The sequence below is a fragment of the Oxyura jamaicensis genome, chromosome 18 (genome assembly GCF_011077185.1).
Source record: "Oxyura jamaicensis isolate SHBP4307 breed ruddy duck chromosome 18, BPBGC_Ojam_1.0, whole genome shotgun sequence".
Lineage (NCBI taxonomy): Eukaryota > Metazoa > Chordata > Aves > Anseriformes > Anatidae > Oxyura > Oxyura jamaicensis.
The window spans coordinates 11112164-11126970 of NC_048910.1; the positions used below are offsets into that span (position 1 = coordinate 11112164).

At 45.4% G+C, this 14807-nt stretch overlaps 1 long non-coding RNA gene across 1 annotated transcript; it reads right to left on the minus strand.

Moving 5' to 3' along the window:
• Nucleotides 1–2803: 2803 nt before the first annotated feature.
• Nucleotides 2804–14478, minus strand: LOC118175969. The gene is made up of 3 exons (XR_004755221.1): nt 14124–14478; nt 13475–13754; nt 2804–4554 (listed from the first exon to the last, which is right to left on the minus strand). It is a non-coding gene; the product is annotated as an uncharacterized LOC118175969 (long non-coding RNA).
• Between the last annotated feature and the right edge of the window lie 329 nt (nt 14479–14807).

Here is a 14807-nt window from a genome sequence, read left to right on the forward strand (position 1 = left end):
AAAGAGAACAGAAAACAAACGTGAATGGCAATATGTCTCTGAAGAAAGTGCCTGGTACAAATGTGGGAATGCTTCCTGGTCTAAGGAAAAGCGGTCTCCAAAAGGCTCGTGTACAAATAGTATTGATCCACAGGAAAACTTTGTTGCCTGGAAGTCCTGAAAACAGGGAGATTAGCTCATCCCCAGGCAGATGGCTGTAGCTCTACGCGAAGGGAAAACACAGCGAGGACCAGTTGTTCAATAATCTGTTTAACCGACTCCAGGAAGATCTGTTGCTTAAGGGAAAAAAAAAAAAAAAAAAAAGAAAGAGAGGAGGGGTACTGCAGGGAAAGGACGAGGAGTGGAGATATTGCTATGTCAGACATACATTTGGTATACATTAAATAAGCCATCACCACCTCCCTCCTCCTGCTACTCTGCTCATACAAAATGTTCTTTAAAATCCCTGTCCTTAAACCTTGCTGCTCTGGAAGATGCTCAGCTGGCTCTGCACGCTGGCCACCAGACAGGAGTTTGCACATGGAATCCAACATCCGCAAAGCTGGCGATTTTGGGGCAGGGAAAGGCACCCCCCTGGGGCACGGGGCTCCTCAGCCGGCCTCGGGGAGCCGGTGTCCCCCCAGCAGCAGGGACACACAACACAAGGCTGCCATGGTGCCCCTGCACGAAGTAACGGCCCGCGGGAGTGCAGCTGCTTGCCTAACACTTGCAGATAACAGGGCGGTTATGCTGATTTACACCAGGTTATGCTGATTTACACCAGGCCCAGGCCCCAGCTATTTCCCTTTGTTATAAATAAGGAGCGGCAGTTAAAAGGTGACACAAGGGGCTCCTTAATCCTCGCAGCATTCTTCCCTGATTCATTTGCTCCTGTGTTTCTCGTGATAACCACCGCAGAGGAAGGCTTTATAACGCAGTCTATAAACTTCCACCCAGTGGAGCTCTGCCAGTGCCAACCAATGACCCAGCGGGCAGCGAGCCTGTGCGCCTGTGCTGACTCAGTGATCCGAGTCTGCTTTTAATTTCCTTTCTCTACTTTCCCTCCGTCCTGCGAGGAATAACTGTGAAGTAAATCAAACGGCCTATCTCCGCAGGCTGCCCCTTGGCTTGGCACAGGCCGAGCTGGGGGAAGAGGCTGCCAGCGCTGCGGCGGGCTGACAAAGTGGGTTCTGTTAGCACAGCGGAGCGCCGCGCCAACCCGCTGCCAGGGCCTGCGGGCCCTCACCCGCTGCCGCTCCCCCATGGGCAGCGATCGCAGCCCTGCGTTGCTGCTCCTCGGCAGAGCCGGCATCGGGAGTCACTGAGACTCGTGGAAATTTGGGGGGGGAAGAGCGTGGGGTGGTAGGGGAGTGCTGCTTCTGTGTTTTTGAGGAGATTTTTGGTTTAGCTTCAGCCTGGACAGAGGAAGGGAGGGAGGTGAGGGTGATGCTGTGGAGAAGCGCTCGCAGGAGGCTGGGGGGCACAGAGGGTGCTGTGCCAAGCAGCTTTTTGGGTTAACACCACGCCAGGATCAGGGCACCGTGCTGCACGAGGTGTGTGCGAAGCAGGAGAGCTGCCGTCCGTGCTAACGGGCCTGCCTGAGAGCTGGGTAGTCTGGCCAAATTCCAGCTCTGGCTAAATTACCTAAACTCCCCTCGATGTTATGAGCTAAACCTGCTGCTCCTGCCTTCTCTTTCTAAAACATTATTTAACGTTTCTGTGTGCTGCTGAACAGTCGCCGGGCTCCATCTCTGAGGTGCTTCACCTAACGAGGAGCTCCCCCGACTTGCCTCGCAGGTGACTGGTGGGCAAACTCTGTAGTCCGCATTCAGCCTAAGCTCCAACTCTTGGTAGCGTAACCAACACAACATTTGTTCGTAAGGGACTTGAAATTTTCCAGTGAAAACTGCTGCAAAAATGCCAAAACATAAGTGAACAGGCTCGGCAAATTCAGCAGCAATGAAATAAAAGACAGCTCGCTGACAATTGATGCCATCAGAGCAGCCTCAAATATTTCTGATTTCTTTTACCTTTTGCTCTGAATCCCTTTGGCTGGAATCTGTTTCCTCATCCAATTGCTTCCCTAATTGTTCAAGAGACTTCAGGAAATGGCAAAGCCAGATCCTGCAACTCCCCTTGTGTCTAATGTCATCAAGGGAAGTTCAATTATTATCACTAATATAACACATGTGTTTAATAGGCGCTTCAGCGGGCTATTTGTGACACGTGGCCTGGCAGAACAATACCCTGCCAGCCAGGATGTAATACTATCCTCAGTCATAGAGCTGGAAAATTCTCCCCAGTACGACAACTGCCATTACCTCAGATTTACCAACTCCTTTGAGGCTCCTAAGGACCCTTGGGTTGCTGCTTGTTTCAGTTTATGTTACTTAGCTGCATTATATAGTGAAATGAGGGCAAGCTATCTTGTCAGAATCAATTGGAGCCATGGGAAGGATAGGAGCTTGTTAAAGACTTGGCTCATGCTGCTGAGCATTGCTAACCAACTGCCTTTCTGCTGGGTTGCCTATTTCCCTGTCACTTTTATCACAGCATTTGCAAGTGAAAATACAAGGGTTTGCATCAGCAGAGATGCATGCAGGGCACCTGTGGGCACACCTGTGAACTTTTATCTCTACAGTTACATTTCAAACAGATGTTTAATGCTTTGTTTTCAACAGTTCTTGCTGTTTGTTGTTGCCCTGAGTAACTTCATTTTTAACAGTTGCCTGACAGGACAGGCTTTTCTTCTTGACAATGTTTATTGCTTATAATAGAAATATTTACAGAAATTTGAATTTACAAGGATAGCAGAGGCTAAATTCTCAATCTAATAGCACACCAGTGTGTCCTTTGTCTATGCATATAAGAAAATAACTTATAGGGAAGATGCTGTTAAAGAAGGCTCGGTATCATTCCTTGGTTTGTTGGTGCTGTGTCGTATGGGTACACTCTGACTGTCTCTATAAGTCCAGCTGTTCAACCAAAAGTGAACAAGAGCAGCAGAAAACAGTACGGCAGGAATGTGAGTGCTGAATATTTTAAAGGCTTTAATGATGCATCAGATTTTAGCAGAAAGTAAGCTTTCCAGGAAAACTCTGGGTCCAGCGTCATTCCCAATGCTAGGTCCCTCTTTAAGAAAAAAAGATACGAAAATGCATATTCCTTCTCTTCATCTGTGTCTTTCCATATGGTGTATCTTTCTGCCCCTCTTCACACTGAAAACTAGTATCTGTCTTTTGTGGTGTCCTCCTGTAGAGAGGAAGCACTGATGATCTCAAGTGGAAAGAAGATGATGACAAATTGTTTGAACGATCCCCAGGGTTATGAGAAAGATGACTTGAGAAGAGGGCTGCTTAGCCTTTGCTAAGCTGGTTTTGGGTTTACTCTGTTTATAGTGTAATCCTCAAAATAAGCTCTCATGGTGTAATATCTCCCCAAGCCATAATATCATTCTAATAATTTAATTTATAGCCCTGTTTGTTTACATTTATGGTTTAACAAACCAGCTGGCAATTAGGGCCCTAATTATGCTGTTATGCAAAGTAGCTCCCTTTATTTTTATAACATCGGCTGCAGCATAAGTTGTATTTGTTTTTAATTGTGAAATCATCCATGGCAACATACTGCAGTGATCCATGTGTCACAGCTGGGAACGCTGCTCAGCTTGGCCCAGTAAGGTGCAGAAGAGCTGGATAGGTTGCAGCGCTCGGACTCCCCATCCACCAAGACAGGGGAGCCTAACGTGAAGGCTGAGTATTTGCCCTGGGTCCAGCACCAGCCTCTGGGTTTTGCTTCTTCTCCTCCTTTTCCCTGTATAATTTCTCACCAGAAGAAACCAAACTGTGACATTCCACAGTAGCACAAGGCTCTACCAATTCCCTCGCGTTGCTGGCGAGCCGTGCGTCTTGCTGGACTCACAGGGGTGTGCCGTTAGCAGCAGCAAACATTTGGTCATGTGCATAAGGAAACCTTCAAAAGGGCTGGAGATCAGCAGACACATCCTGATCAGCAGACACATCCTGCCGTCATCTCTGGCTTTTAGAACACCAGGTGTTCGGTCCTAATCTCCCATATTACAGGGGGAAATGAATGCAGCCGTCTAGATGGCGGTATTAACTGGGTGCTGGTCCTCCTACAGAAGGAGAAGCTAATTGTTCCCTGTGCTAGAAGGCTGCATAAGACAGCTGAGATCTCCCTTCATCCTTCATCTTTTATCCGTCATCCATCAGTCATGTCTCCTGTTGGGATTCCACTTTTCCAGTCATCTTCAGTCCTAATTTCTCTCTCCTCTGTGCTTTCATTTTGCTCTATTTCTTGTCACATTCCCATGATTCAGATATTATTTTGCCCTTGTTTCCAGAAACCAAGTCCGAGAATTCCCTCAAGTCTCCAGATGTAGGTGGTTGTTGTCTTCCCAGCTCTCCCCTTGCCAAAAGCACACGCACACATGCACACATATTCACATGCACTTAAAACAGCTCAGGCTTTGTGACCAGAAATGTTTCAGAGAAAGGGTGTGACTTGCATGTGGCTCCAAATGTTTCAATCTGTATTGGCCAGAAGCTGTTGGGTCTGCAAAACAAGAATAATAATAAATCACGACTCTAAGGGGGTTGCAAGTAAAATGAGAAATTACAAATGCCTTGCATTTACATAGCTGTCTTCACCCATTGGACTTTTTCACAGAACGACTTGTCTTATCTTCCTAGACAGGGACCAAACGGACATGAGTTCAGCTCTTGGCATAACCACAGACCGCTTGGATGATCTCAGACAAGTTACTGAGTGGGCTGCTCTTGAAGTCTGCTCCTGCAAAGTAGGGATACTGTCCCTCCTTCTGCTTTCCCATCATATCTGTTTGAATTCTCCTGTCTTTTGGAGGACACATCCCATAGGTTTCCACATACCTGATGCCTCTGAGAAGTCTCTGGTTTTAGGGGAAAGTTGGTGCTGGCAGTTACCTGGGATTTTAGGCTATAGGATGTGAACCTCTGCTCCAAGGCAGGGAGTAAGTAAATCAGGTCAGCTAGTGTATGGGCTCAAAACGTAGCTGCTGCAGAGGCCTCCACCAACTCTTCCCTAGGCCCATATTCTAAATGACAATACCAGAATAAATGACTCCAGGATTATTATTTTTATCTGATGCAACAGGAAACTGATATGCAAAGGCTGATTTGTTCACTCCAACTGAGCACATGGGCTGTGCTGTTCAGGATGGAAACTTGCCCACCTACCTCCTCCCCACCACTCTATCTGCTGAGCACGAAATGATAGGAAAAAAAAAAAAAAAAAAAAAAAAAAAAAAAAAAGGAGCTTTCACCCAAGAGAGCAGAAGTAAAAAAATAACAGTTTTATGGAAAAATGAGTAAATATTTTTTTCAGAATTTGTTTTAAAAATGAAACGAAAAAGAAATCAAATCCTTTGGAGTTAAGATTTAATACTGGATGCACGTTTTGGTGCTTAATTTTTGTTTGTTTCTTCAGAAGCAGTCTCTAATGGAAATAACTGGAGACGTGTGTGAATTAACACACACGCACAGAAAAATGCAGACAGCAAGAAGAAGTCATTCCACAGTCTAGCCTTGTTAAAGAATACAGTCAGTTTCCAGCAGCAAACCTTCCCCCCTCAGTCTCTCTAGCCAGAGGAATTTCTTTCACCTCCTCAGAAGCTGCTTATTAAAGCTAGGCTGGTGCTGGTTCCCAGGTAATAGAACAGCAGCAAAGCTTAACTAATCTATATTTTTACTGCAGTAATTAAACTGTGCACTTGCTAATAAAAAGGTAACACTTTAAATTAAGGCCCCATTTCTAAATGCTATATTAATATTTATGAAATGATTACTGCATACAGCCACATTCTTTAAGGACTTATTAGAACGCGTGTTATAAAACTCAATTGTAATAAAGCCTTAATGGTTATGCTCTGGTGAGCTGCAGTTTTTTCAGCCCTACAAGTGGCGTCTTCTGAAAATGGGAGGGAAATGCACACACACCCCCCACGTCCCCACAAAGTTTTGTCTCTCTGCAGCTGAAGGTCTTGGCCCAAGTACCATCTAGCAGATAGGGGTGGGATTTCACTGCTGCGGTATCTCTCTTGCTGTCCAGCCACTTTGCAAAGGTCTGCAGTGTCCTGTGAAATCTTAGGGATTGTACTGGATCGTATCTGCCCCCTGGGTTACCGCAGGACTCTCAAAGAGCAATAGGCTTCTACGTTTAGGCACCTGAATCCTGCCCTCAACATCTAGACTAGTTGGATGTCTAGGCTCCTTCCAAGTCAATGTAAAGAGGTAGGGCTGCCGGTCATAATTTATTCCCCCTCCCCAAGGCGTTTTGACATCTGTTTGGAAACTCCACGTGAACTGGAACTGCACTGAGTTTGCAGCTTCAGGGAGTGCTTGCAGAGGAAACAGGGTGAGGTCACACAACAAAAATCAGGCTCTCATCACCATAGTCATTTCGTGGGCCAGGAGACAGAGGAGACAGAGACCAAAGTTTTGGGAGCAACAGGGAAAAAACTACTTAGAGTATTTCCTTCATAAAGGAATATATCATAATGCCAAGGTACTTTTAATAGTTGTTTTTAGGGTTATTTTTACTATCTGGAGATGCAACTCCTCGACTTCTTCACCTTGAACAGTTATTTTCAATTTGCAGCTTTTGCACTGAAGTACTCTGAATATTTCATCCAAATGCAATTGGCAAGGGGCTATTCTTAAGGTGATTAACAGCAAGACATTTTTTTATTTTGTTGCTCTTTTTATGCTTTCTACAGTTGTAATAGTTTGTGATGCATTTTGCCTAATCATGGTATTTCTACCTCCCGCCTTTCCTTTTACTTCAGCTTCCTAGAAAGACAAATTTGAGGTCCCAAACTTGCAAAGAATGAATGTCCATAAAAAACATGTTGCATCATGAATGGCTCAATTTAAGGCAGTGGGACTTCTTAGGCATAAAAATATTCCCGTGCAAAAATGTTTGGTAGTTTGGAGCATTAGTGATTAACCTTTTTTAATTAAAGCTCGGAAAATAAAAAATTCCAGCACAGCTCACAGACAGCATAACAACTGGAAGAAACTCAGAGAGAGAAAAACTCTTCCAGTGAAGGAGCCCCTCAAAATAATAATAATAATAATAATTAAAAACAAAAGGGAACCTCCACCCCAAACATACAACATCTTTAAGGGCCAAAATGCAAAGACTTTGTGCTCAAACTGACCTAAGCTAAAGCTTAGACTTTATGGTCTAGTAACATAGCAACGTTTGTTATGTATAATAACAGCATCCAAAATGACACAATAAAAAAAGAATTATCTATGATTAGAACTAAACTATTGAAATGTCTCCAGCTGGAGCCAAAATTTGGAAGGGGACAAGGGAGGGGGAAAGAGGAGTTTATTATTTCAGTAGCTGTGGCGAAAATCCCCTCTGGGTGCTCTGCAAACCACCCTCTGCTCTTTGAAACCATCCCCCTCATTGACATGGTAATGGTCTTTGTTGAATTCAAAGACGATTACATCAGAAATGTGTGGCCTCTTGTGGGTTTTCCAAGGCTTATAAAACACACAAATTATATGAAAATATTGGGTTGAAAAATTAGTAAGCCATAGGAGTTTGTGTTGTTTTAGCCACGCTTTACTGCAGGGAAGGAAAACTGTGGCTCCTCCAGACCTTTGCCCAGTCTTTCAAAGCCACTTTATTATTTTTCTTTTCTGGTGGGCTCACTTCGGATATACAGCCTGTATTTCGAAAGGACTTCATGCTGGAGCAAACATTTCAACATGCAATGTGTAAAGACCAACAACTGATTCTCCTCTCATTTACTCCAGCTCAGGCGTACTCTTCCTGCAGTATAACCAAGGAGAAAGTTCTGTCCCACAACATTTTCTCAAATGAATTCTCCAAAGAGATTGCTGCCTTTATGGATTCTTGCACCCAGATGACAACAGTGTATGTACAATGGGAAACCATAGCTAGAAAGTATTATTTTAAAATACACTTAAGAAATGTTGGGTTCATAGAAATAATAGCACCACCTTGAGATAGAGTACAATGCACCCAACTCAGCAGAAGCACAGGTTCCTTGCAGCACCTCGAAATCAAAGCTAAATCACAGCTGGAGCAGTGGCATCACAGAGCTGTGCACTGCGGTGTCGTGAGGACAGAGCAGTGGCCTCACAGCAGCACCAAGCCAAGAACAAATCAGCTGTGAAGGATAAGTACCTTCGGGAGAGAGACTTTGTCTCTCTGGGGATCGGGATCCAGGTGTACTGGGCTCTCTCTGTTTAGCAATTTAGCTATTCTCAGTAGTGCTATCAATGAGCTGCTTTTCCTTTCTTCTCCATCTTCCTGTAACACATAATGAGGAGGCAAAGGCTCATTCCGCCATGCCCATGTTGTAGTGAGACTTGGATCTGCCGAGAGCACAGCTGACACTACCATATCCTGAATGGTTTTTGCGTATTATTTTTTTTTTTTTAATTGCCTTCTGAGGGCCACATTTGAGCTTCTTCTCAGAGTTCATTTAAAACTTCCCCAAAGGAGTAAACAGAGCATACAGGGGGAGGTTCCCATTGTAGACTGTAAAATGTTTGAAGATCTTAGAGTGAAAGAGCTATTGTGACTGTTGGACATGTATTTTTCTCTCTCTGGTTCTCTTTCCACTGGGCTTTCTCCAGCACAAGCTCCCCTTTGAGGAACCCTGCCTGACTGAGCATTCACTGCTACTTAGATAATTCCCCAAAATGCCAGAACGCTGCTCTGAAGGTCGGCTTCCAGGAGAGGCTGGTGTGACTGTGTTGGTTATTGGCATAGTTTATCAGAAGTTAACAAATGAGCTGCAACAGGAGTTCTGCTTTCAGAGGTTACCGTGTAATCAGGCAAATTGTCCGCACCTCAGAAGCCAACACACGAGGCTTGTGGAAGGAATGGGCTGTGGGTAAAATGCATTTCATCTGCTCTGTCTGGAGTTCCTAGAGGGCCTGAGTTCATGTAGGTGCTGGCTCCAATCGTCCATTTGGAGCAGGGAGGCTTGTTCATGGCTCCAGCAAGACGTGGAGATTTTGGAGAATGTGTGCAAGGAGGAGAAGGTGGCAGAGAAAACACATTCCCCTTCTAAGAGCACAAGCGTCACAGACACAAAGGACAGAAATCATGATGGCATTTAAGAGGTGGGAAGAGACCAAGCCAGGATGTTCTTCAAAAAGGATGGCCTAGAGACCATTTTGTTAAGATTTGGAGGAGCCCAACCTGGCCAACTGCTCTTCCCACCACATGGCCACAGATCCCAGCCAGCTATAAACTGTTTTTTGAGAGGACCAGCGTTCAGCTGGATCTGCTCACAGACCTGGCCATGGTCCCACGAGCGGCCGTGCAGATAGGAGGCAGGGGGACTGAGCAGCTGGGGACAGAGGACAGGGAGACCTTCCAGTTCAGCAGCAGCAGACTTTGGTCAGCTTAAGCCAACTGTGAAATCATATCCTATAACCGAACAGATGTACTCGTAGCAATGACATCTTCCCAAAAGGCACAGGTAACATTTCCAAAGAATGCAAGGCAATTTAGGAGCCCAAGTTTCATCATTTTCCAGAGAAAGTGGAGTCATCAAACACCAAAAGCACTTGGACCTTTGCACTTGCTGGGGGACAGATGAGCTCCAGTGGGTTCAGCTGGGGTTGCTGGCACAAGGGCTGTCCCCAGAGCAACTGCAGCTGAAGGAGTATTTGCCTGGTCCTCAATTCTCAGCCTGTTATGTCCAGGGGAACACTGATTTTCTCTTGTAAACTTTGATACAAATCAGTGATACACAGGCAAAAAAAATTTGATTCTGTTTTTGCAAGGGAGGCTGGACAGCACGAGGCCACCACAAGTCCTCTCAGGTGTCACTTTCCCTGTGGAAAGGGTTCGATGGTCACATCAGCGTGCCACATCCCTGCCTCCTCTCCGCACTCCTCACTCTCCAATCCCTCCTCCCCTTTTGTGCCATCTCTACGTGGAGCTTGAAGTATGAGTTAGATCTGGAAACAAGATCCAGAGTTAGGAAGAAGGACTACCAAAAACAAGCAACAAAAAAAAAGGTTGCGTGGGGTTTTTAGACAGTCCGGAGTTCCCTGCACACGCCGTGGCACAGCCCCGTCCCGGCAGGTGGCCGGTCGCCTGCAGAGGAGCAGCAGAAGCGAGGGAGGCAGCCTCGCTGCCGGGCAATTTGCATCGTGAAACCACGGCCCCCGTCTCTCCGCTGCTGCTCGGCTGCCAGGTTGCTGTTAGGGAAAGCAGCGGTGCCAGGAATTAGCTATTCATATACGGTCTATGTATAAACACGGCGTGTTCACCAGAGCACCCGCTACCGCAGACCTAATGGGACCTTTAGCTCTGCCTGTGTGTAAGGGGCAGATAAATTTAGCAGTGAGATAGTCTGTTTTGACTACCAATTAGGTGGGTCTGAAGACAGGAGGAGACATAGGGGAGATGATTTTTCCCTCGGTGGCTGCTTGGCACCGTTACGTTAGCCTCCACACGCATGATTAATTGCCCCATCATTCAAGTAGCTCTTTTTATTCTGGCCACTCACAATATTATTATTATGAGCTACTGTTTTTCCAGAGCCAATTATTGTAGGATTAAAATACAGCATCTACCCTTGTATATGTGTAGATGCATAAATAAGAACCAGTAATCAAAAAAAAAAAAAGAAAGAAAGAAATGCAATTAATTTTTTTCCTCCCCCCTTTTTTCCCTCTCCTTCCAGCATTTCATATCCATATATAAAAGCTCTTGAAGGAAAAGGCATTTGAGCAAGCAATGAGAGAAAAGTTTGTAAGGGGAAAAATCAGTGGGACCCTGCAGAACAAACATGTATAAAGGCTTTGTTTCAAAGTGCACGAATGCAAAAGCCTGTTGGGGATAATTTTTAGGCTTTGCCTATTTTTAAAGGGTTGAGGAGCAGGAGTAAAGTGAGAAAACAATTCTCTGTAGGAAGCTGTAGCAGACTAAATGGAGCTTGTTGTTGTTGGCAGAGGCATCGATGCTGAGGGCAGCAGCATCGTTACTGAAGCTGGAGGCAGTGGAGGTTTAAATAAATACGGAGCGATCCATGAACCAAGATAAAATGTGATCTAGCTGTGCAGGGTCCTCCCGTTCTATACAGCAAGGAGGTTTGGTGAGGTGTGAATAAAAGGAGATGAATGAGGGCTATCAGATAGGAGATTCGGGAGAAAGTGGAGAATTATTTATCCTGGTTGGTGTGTTATGAATTAGTCACACTCTTCATGAGGAATAAGGATTTTATCTGTGCATCTCCCTTGCAAAGAGGCACATAGACACGTTGTCCCCAAAGGCAGAATTAGGGAATGACAAAATCAAGGAGCTGGGCTCGCAACTGCTCAGTGCCCAAGTCTGCAGCTCCCCTTGCTGCGGGCAGCCTTTCCCTCCAGGTGCAATGACAGGCTCAGGGAGAAAACCCAAAGCTTCCCACCCACTTTTTCTCTGGCCTTACTCGGTCGCAAGCTCACATAAAATTGATGGGGATTATTGGTGGCTAAGGCCAGCATTAACACAGGATTTGGCCCAACATCTCACATACAGCTAAGCAATACTAGTAACAATAAAAAACCCCGCGAAATGCTTGCAAACCGGTAGCCTGCAAAACTGTGCACAAAGTCTTGCCTGGCAACCAGTGCAAAAAAGATTTGAAAGAAAGTATTCCCTAACCATCAAAGCAGAGGCTGGAGATTTCAAGGTTGGATGATAAAACAACCTGCAAGGAAGGACTTTATGGATCCATTTGTCTTCTTCATCATTTACTCCTTAAATACACCTCTCCTTATCTTTGCAGTATTTTCCCCTCCTTTCATAGCTTTCATAGCTAGCCCCGCAAAGAATCAGGACATCTAAAGTTATTTCACTGCTGGTGTTCACACACAGTCTGACACTGAGCAGTGCTGCTCAAGGTGTTCCTGTGCTAGGAGACCCCAGCTACACCTTGCAGTCAGGCCTCGTATCGTGGCCATGCTTCTCCCCACTCCTGCACTGGGATGAAAATGCTGCAACAGAAATAGGTCCAGGCAAGTGTGTAGAAAATTCCTTTTTTTTTCCTGTTCTTAAGGAAAATAGTATCCCTCAATCAAGTGCCTTGTTCATAGAGATAGAGGCTAGGCAGGGCAACATGGCTGTGATGCATCAGTTGTAGATTTGATTTCCTGAGGTGTCTGCAGAGTGCCCGTGCCAGCGCGCAGCCATCTCTAGGGCAGGCGACTTCCATACCCGCACCCTCCCGTGCAGGAACAGCATCGCCTGTCCTGCTGTGCTGTGACTGCAGGACTGCCAGGCGGCCAGTGAACCATTGAATGCTGTTATTCAGTGTTGTGTGGGGGGGTCACACCAGTGCCTAAGTTAAATAAACCAATTACAGGTGAGCTGCATCCCAAAAAACTGTTTTCCTCCCAGATCAGCCAAGAAGCAGGCGCAGTTCTGCGACTGGTGGCCAACAGGAATAGATCCATTTTTGGGTGCCAAAAACAGTGAACAATGTTCAGTGTCCCGAGAGCGCTGGAGAAGGAGAGGGACGGAGAGCTCTTCCACCTCCCTCCCTTGCCTGCCCATTTGGGGCCGTGGCTGTTAACCTCAGAGCCCCGTAAGGGCAGAGCCCAGTGCCACGCACCTGATTCCTGCAGCCAGAACCGGCCAGAGCCCGGGGCTGTTTGAATACACAGGATCAAAGAATCAAGAGCCTGTTTGTAATTTCTCTATGTAAATAAGAGCAGCATTTGTGCACTCGGGGGTTATATAAAGAAGCCTTGGTTTAGCAGTAAAGAAGAACTATTTTTACAGAAGCCAGCAAGAGAGGCTGGAGCCACCGATTTAGCAGCATTACAATGAACAACAACAAAAAAAAGTCAAGCCTGGAACTGTTTATTTTAATTTAGGGCTTTTGGGGCCATGGCAGGCTGCTGAGGTGGGAAGATATTATTTTTATGGACTTAATCAGATGGACAGGATTTGTGGGCATTGCTAATTGAATGGAGAAAAATGTGAGGTGTCTACTGTCTACTGAGGTGTCTACTTTGCCTTGAATCTCTCTTTTTTTGTTTTTCTTTATATTTGGAGTCAGATGAAAAGCAGTTTTATCACCTCACATAGGCTATGGAGGGCTAGCAGGCTGGGAGAGGTGTATACAGATAAAAGTAAAAAAAGGTACTTGACTTTGTAGGGGAAGCTTCGGCCTGTCCTGGATTCAGCTGCCTGTCTGAATGGGCTCTGCTTACGTTTCCCAATGGCAAACGAGGGCTAGCAGTGGCCTGGTGGTAAAAGAATTGTTTAGTAATTTCCTTTACCTGGCCTTTCCCTTTGAAACACCTTCTGAATGCCAGATAATGAATCCTGTAACGAACCCCATAAAACAGGGCGCCTCATTTTCCCCACTGCACTGATGGACAGCTAAGGATTACATGATGGGCCAACACATGAAAATGCAACAGCAAAGTCACCAAAATCATACATCCAAGCTGCACACTCAGCAAGATGTGAACTTGACTTAAATGCTGCCGTACCGGGTAGTCTTGCAGATTTCCCCCCCGTGATTTTCAGTGCTGACTACCCCACAAAGCAGCAAGCAGCAACCAGGACAAAACACCACTGCGCATCGGTGAGCTGAGGATTTTCAGGGTGTTTCTATCCTTGGAGGTTTGTTTTGTTTGTGGCAGAGGGAATTCCAAACAAACCAGGCGATGAAGAACATCCCAAAAGCTGCCACTTCTTGTGTCTGCTCAATGATGTCACTGAAAAATAATAAATAAATAAAAAAGTCCGTCAGGGTGTAAATATCCCACTCTGCACACCCTGCAGTCCCCATTAGGGCAAATGTGTCAGACTCACGTAGGAGGCAGGACTGAACAGCACATTAGTTACGGTCCAAAAACATGATCTACAAATATTTTCTATATCATAATTATACAAAATGAGTGGAAATTTCTCCCCCCTTCCTCAAGTCCCAAAAACATAGCCCATTATGAACGCAGAGCCCTGCTGCCAACTCTACAGGAACATAAATATCATTTAAGTCTTTTTGTGCTGTGTAGTAGCTGGAAAGTGGAAAAATGATTGAGGGACAAGTGGTTTTTAAAATCCCCGCAAGGCCTGTAACTTACCTGTTTATTTCAAGAAGAGCTGCAACTGCCAAAAGGAAAGGAGTTACTCGAGTTGCTATCATGTTATGTTTCCAGAGATTATTTCAAAATAAACATGGGTTGGATCTTTGCTGTTCTCTTTCACTCAGCATTCCTCTACCCGGCGGCCACAAGGCTGCACGTGGGGCTGGGGGCAGGGGCTGCTCCAGCACAGGACCCGTCTCAGTTCGGACATGGGCGTAAGGATGCTCTGGGTCATGGGCACATCACTACCAGAGGCTGCTGCAAGGTGGAGTCTTCAGAGCCAAGAACAACCAAAATGTTTCCCTTTGGCCTCAGGAAGATGCTCAGAACTGAGATTATTTGCTGTTGAGAATTAGACTGTGTTCAGAAATCCGGTGGGTGAGAACAGCATAAGCCAAGCTGTGGAGGACAGGACCCTGCAGATAACCCCACACATCACTATGAGTTCAGCTCACAGTTGCAAATTAAAATAATCTTTTTACTACATAAAATACCTCAACTGAAAGCGAAATTCTCAAGGCATTTATAATTGACTTTCAAAAATGTAAGAGAAAATTGGTAAAGTAATTAAAGCCTATCTCAATCAAGTAAAAGAAAAGCGATATTGGAAAGTCTATTGGAATTCTTCACTAGTCTTTGGGCATGAAAAAGAACTAGCCTAATGTTCATGCTTCGTGTTAA